Source organism: Sarcophilus harrisii, chromosome 2 (assembly GCF_902635505.1).
Source record: "Sarcophilus harrisii chromosome 2, mSarHar1.11, whole genome shotgun sequence".
Classification (NCBI taxonomy): domain Eukaryota; kingdom Metazoa; phylum Chordata; class Mammalia; order Dasyuromorphia; family Dasyuridae; genus Sarcophilus; species Sarcophilus harrisii.
In genome coordinates this window covers 370,566,592-370,573,208 of record NC_045427.1, presented here as the reverse complement: position 1 = coordinate 370,573,208, position 6,617 = coordinate 370,566,592, and positions in this window count along the sequence as shown.

Here is a 6,617-nt window from a genome sequence, read left to right as displayed (position 1 = left end):
ATTTATGATAGTAGGAGTCATTCTCTAATTGATAAATGACCAAAGGATATAGTTTTCAAGAGAAAAAATCCAAACTAAAGTTATCTGAAAAAGTGCTTCAAATTATTAAGAAAAATGTGAAAGGAACTCAGATGGTCTAGTAGGGATCTGCAATAGATCAGCAAAGTTGACAAAAAGGGAAAATGATTGGAGGAGCTTTGGAAAACATTAATGCCATTCTGGAAAGTAAAACTATGTCCTAAAAGTTATTAAACTATATCATACCTTTTGACCCAGAGATACCATTACTATACCCCAAATGTGTCTACTATATATGGCCCATCAAAAACAAGAAATAGGACCCAAATGAATAAAATATTTCTAACATCTCTTTTTGTAGGGGCAAATAAAAAAAAAACCTAAAAGAATACCCATCATTTGAGGAATAGATAAACAAATCATGGCATATAAGTATAATAAAATATTGTGTTGTAAGAAATAACAAAAGAGACAATTTTAGAGAAGACATATGAACTGACAGAGTAAAGTGATCAGAACAGAGAATAAATTATAAAATGACATTTTTAAAATAAGCAACTTCGAATGCAATGACTAACCAAATGCCATAGTCTTGATAATGAGGAATGCTTTCTTTTTGACAGAGATGATAGATTGATTATAATTATTTAGAAAATACATTTTTTGGACATAGCTAATATAAGAATTTGTTTTGTTTTAATATATATACTTATCACAAATTTTAAAAAGAATTCTTTCTCAAATGGCTCCTTGGAGGGAAGGAGGAAAGAGTAGGGGAGAGGGAAACAAACACTTATAAGTTGAAAAAAAAAAGCTTTAAAAAGTCTCCTTAACCCCCCCTCAACAAAGTTTTCCCTAGCCTTCATTAATTTTCACTAGTAAATATGGGATATTCTTCCCCATCTCTACTATTTATTTATTCCATTATAAATTTAGAAAATCAATAATAAAATCCAAGGGAATACAAGATCTGCCATGTCCAATGAAGCTAAAAAGGCATTGAGCATGGCTGTTATAACAGTCTGATCCCAGTTCCTTTGAGACTCATCATCAGAAGATTTACCACCAGCTGATAGATTTTTTAAAAAGATGTGAGCTGTGATCTGTGTTGGTGTACCAGATAGACAAATTGATGAAAATTATAAATTTTCTAATTATCTAAAGTTAATCATGGAGTGAAGAAGGTTGGGAAATAAGATTTAGTCTAAAGGAGGAAGGGAGGAAAGAGGGAAGGAAGGTGTTTTCCAACTGACCAGAGTTGGTTTGTGGGCCAATTCTACTCATAGAGGTTGTTTGCCCTTCCTTTTCAAAGAAAACCATGATGTCAGAGAGGTGATTGACTCAGATTGAATGTAAATAGCAAATATTTTTGCTTTGACCAGAAACTTTGAGCGTCTTTCCCTCCCAGATTTATTTAGATTTTTTTTTTGAGTAGGTGAAAGAGGAGAGTCTTTGTCTCACTTGCAATGTCTTACTCACTGAATGAATGTGGCCTCAGTCAAACTGAAACCTGTTGAAGACCTAGCTTAAAAAGACCATGTTCTCCCACTGCATTCAGGGCCATCTCCAGGCCTCCTATCTATATCTGGCCATTGGATCTAGATGACTCTGGAGGGGAAAGTGAGACAGGTGACCTCCCTCACTTAAATGCCATTCTCTTACATGTCATGGCATCCCCTCCCTGATGTCATGGTCTTCTTCCAGAACGAAGGAGAAACAACACTTAAGATAATAAGAAATATATTAAATTACTTTATATTTTGTATGACTTCACATATATAATTTATAGATTGCTTCTCAAGGGTTAGGAGATGGGGTAGTATGGGGGGACAATTTGAAACTCAAAATTTTTTAAAATGAATGTTAAACTTTTTTATGTGTAACTGAGAAATATTTAACAAAATGAATAAAAATATATTAAACTATCCTGCTTGACATTCAAAGCCCTCCATGCTCTGGCCTGCACTTAACTTCCCAGCCCTATCTTTCACTTACATATCTCTCAAATCCAGCCATCTTGGTTTATTTAGTGTCCCCCAAATATGCATTTCTCATTCTTCATTCTTCACTTGCCAATGTAGAAGGCTCTTTTGCAGTTTTTTTCTGCCCTTCTTACTCTACTCCTTCACTCATCAGTCCCAAAGACTATTTCTGCTTCTTTTATGATTCCTTGATCATTCCAAATCACAGATATGCTTCTTTTCATGAGCTAACATTTATTATTTATTCTCTTTTGTCAATAATATAAATATTATTCCAAAAATCAAATCCAAAAAGTGTACTTTTAAGCTATTAAAATTGTAAAGGTATTAAAGCTTAAAATTGTCCTAAGATATTTGGAACACCCTGTTTTATGTATCCCTGACTATAGTAACTTCTATTGTAGCTTTTCATATGTAGACATATGATTTCTTCCCGGGGAGTACTTATCAATGTGCTAATATTTATATTTTGTATCTCCCATGTCACATAGGAAAGTGTTATGGGTAAGCAGGTATTCAGGAGATATTTGTTGAATGGTGTAGTGTCCAAAAAAACATTTATTAATGCTTACTAGGCACTTTGTTAAGCACTGGAGATATAATTTATAGAAAGGGAAAAAGTGTACACTAATGGAAAGGTGGAGAGACACAACACATAAAAGGAGGTAGAAAAAGGGGAAGGGACCAGGGATATCTTGTTCTGTGAAGTTAAAACCAGACAGAATAGCTGATGTGAATGGAGTAAATCAAAAAGTCCACTTTCTCCCTTCTATAAAGGAAGGCATTGAGAAGAGTTTGGTACTTCTCTCTGAAGTCTTCCAAAACCCAGGGAGGAGGAGTCTGAGGGAGGGGATGTCAGTCCAAGCTTGAGTTACCAGCATGGAGATGATGAGCTTAACCTGGGGGGGACATCTTGCTCCAGGAAGTTGAAACTAGGTACAGCAACAGATGAAGAGTGGAGTGAACCAAAATTTCCAGTTTGTGCCCCAGTACTGGGCCTTTGGACAGGTTGCACATTTATTTGATACCTTGCAGGGGAGCCAGTGCTTTCCCTTTCCCATCACTCAGAGAATTCCAAGGAAAAGTTCCCTCAATTCCCTTTTCAATCAAACCTTTTCGTACAATAGACCAAGCATATCTCTGCTGTATTGGCAATCAGAAGCCAAAATAATCAGGTTTAGAATTAAAAACTCATTTATAAAATCTTACAGAAAAAGATGGTGGAAGATTATAAATAGTACTATAAAACATAAACTTGCAAAAAAACAGTGGAGAAAAAATTAATTTGTAGAAAGCTTAACATTTGAGACTCAATCAACAAAAATGTTTACTCTATGCCAGATAGTACTACTCTACATGTGAAGACAAAGACAAAAATGAAAGTCTCTATTCTCAGGAAGCATCTAGCACAGTATCCAGGACATAGTAGGTATTTAAGAAATGTTCATTGATTAATTAATTTGATCTCACACCAAATTCTCAAGGGATTTCTATTCTATCAGCTTAAGATCTATTATGTAACACTATTATCAGAGAAGATAACCTGTATATACATAAACATAACAAGACCTTAGCTCCTGGGCTGCTATCCAAAGAGCACTGGTATGGAAGCATCAAACTTTGGGAATAGTGATGAGACTGTTCAAAAGTTTACTAGTAAGGTGATTTTTTTTTTAAATGTAACTTTGTAAATCTGTTGGAAAAGAAAATTTTCATTTTCTTCATAAATTTTCTTTTATGAAAAAACTTTATTTTATGTCAGTGAAACAAGAGAGCAAAAGAATATTGAGATATAGAGACAAATTACCTTACTACATTTAATATGTACTTTAAAAAAATAAGCTTTATATCAGTGATGGCAAACACAAATAGAACTGGATCTCTTGCTGAACTCAAATTGATTTAGAAAGCTACAAATTAACATTATCTATGTTGTATTGTATTTTTATTTATTTTGTTAAACATTTTCTGATTACAGTTTTATTTTATTTTTTTGCTGAGGCAATTGGGGTTAAGTGACTTCCCCAGGGTTACACAGGTAAGAAGTATTAAGTATCTGACTTCACATTTGAATTCAGGTCCTCCTGACTTTAGAGCTGATGCTCTATCCACTGCGCCACCTAGCTGCCCCTTGATTACACCTTAATCTGGTTCCAAGACATTGGGGAGTTGGGGGCCAGAGAGTCTGGAATTTGACACCACTGCACATAATCAAGATTTACAGTTTTATATGTAATATTTTAAAAATTTTCTTTGCATAAGGACATTCATTTAAATATAGTTGTCAAGTTTATAATAAAAAAATAAAGCTAAAATAAATTTAATAATCTTATATTTAATAACAATTTAAGGTTTTGCTAATGCTCTAAATCACCATTGATCAGAGAGAAATGAAAATTAAGACAACTCTGAGGTATTACTACATACCTCTCAGATTAGCTTGATGATAGGAAAAGATAATGATGAATAATGGACGGAATATGGAAAAATCAGGACACTAATATATTGTTAGTGGAGTTGTAAACTGATTGAACCATTCTGGAAGGCAATCTAGAACTTATGCCCGAAGGGCTATCAAACTGTGGTTGATATCAAACTTTGACCCAGAAGTGTCTTTACTGGCTCTGTATCCCAAAGAGATCTTAAAGGAGGTAAAGGGACCCATATGTACAAAAATGTTTGTAGCAGCCCTCTTGGTAGTGGCAAAAAATGGGAAACTGAGTGGATGCCCATTAGTTGGAGAATGGTTGGGTAAATTGTGTTATATGAATGTTATGGAATATTATTGTTCTGTAAGAAATGACCAGCAGGATGAATACAGAGAGGCCTGGAGAGACTTACATGAACTGATACTGAGTGAAATGAGCAGAACCAGGAGATAGATTATTGTACATGGCAACAACAATATTATGTAATAAATTCTGATGGACATGCCTCTTTCCAACAGTGAGATGATTCGGTCCAATTCCAATGATCTTGTGATGAAGAGAGCCATCTACACCCAGAGAAAAGACTGTGGAAACTGAGTGTGGATCACAACATAGTTTTTTCACCTTTTTTTTGTTGTTGTTTGCTTGCATTTTGTTTTCTTTCTCATTTTTTCCTTTTTTTGATCTGATTTTTCTTGTGGAAATATGTACAGAAGAAATGCACATGTTTAACATATATTAGATTACTTGCCATCTAGGTAAGGGAGTGGAGAGAAGGGAAGGAGAAAAAAAATTGAAACACAAGATTTTGCAAGGGAAATGTTGAAAATTATGCATGTTTTGAAAATAAAAAGTTTTAAATAGAAAAGATTTAAGGTTTTGGAATGAGAATTCATTCTTTTAGTTAAAATTTAGTAAAAATTATTGGAAAAACTGGAAAGCAGGGTGGTAGAAAGTAGGCATAGACCATTATCTTACACCATTTACCAAGATAAGATAAAAGTAGATACATGACTGAGATATAAAGAGAGATAATGCAAGAAAATTAGAACATATTACTTATCAATAGACTTATGGATAGGTTGATAGGCAAACAATTTATGAATAAACGAGAGATAAAGAGCAAAGTCAGATATAAAATGAATAATTTTAATTATATTAAACTTAAAAACTTTTTGTACAAATAAAACAAATGTAGCCAAGATAAGAAAGGAGAGGTGAAGGAAAACAGAATATTGGGGAAAATTTTTATAGCTATATCTCAAATATATAAAGAACTTTATGATTCTCGTCAAAGGATATGAACAGGCAGATTTCCAATGAAGAAATCAAAACAATTTATAGTCATGTGAAAAAGAGTTCTAAATCATTAGTGACTAGAGAAATGCAAATTAAAACAACATTGGGAGGTCATTTTACACCTACCTGATTGACTAAATGATTGAAAAGTGACAAATGTTGGAGATGTGAAAAAAATGAGACACTAATTTATTAGTTTGTGCAATTTATTGTAGTGCAATTGTGAACTGATCCAATCATTTTGGAGAACAATCTGGAATTATGCCCAAAGAGTTATTAAATTGCCTATTTTGACCCAGCAATACAACTACTAGGTCTGTTTCCAAAGATGGTTAAGGAAAAAGAAAAAGTACTCTTATGTTCTAAAATGTTTATAGCTGTTCTTTTTGTGGGAGCAAAAAACTGGAAATTGCAGGTTTGTCCATCAATTGGAGAAGAGTTAAATAAGTTGTGGTAGATGATTGTATTGGAATACTATTGCACTATAAGAAATGATGAGCTCAAAGAGCTTAAAAAAACATGGAAAGACTTGGACAAAATACGAAACCAAGAAATCTTGTATATAGTAATAGTAATATTGTTTCAAGAACAACTTTGAGTGAATAAGTTATTTGATTATTATGATGCAGTCTTTGTCCAGAGAAAGAACTAATAAATAAAAGTATATATATATATATATATGAAATAACTTTACATATGTATATGTATGTGTATACATGCACATATGTATACACATGTATATTTATGCATGTGTATATATACATATATACACACCTATTTGTGTCTTATGGTAGCCATTTCTAGGGTGAAGTGGAAGATGGAAGAAAAAAATTTACATAACTTTGTTATATATTTAAAAGCAATAGCAAGTGGTACCTGATAGATTCTT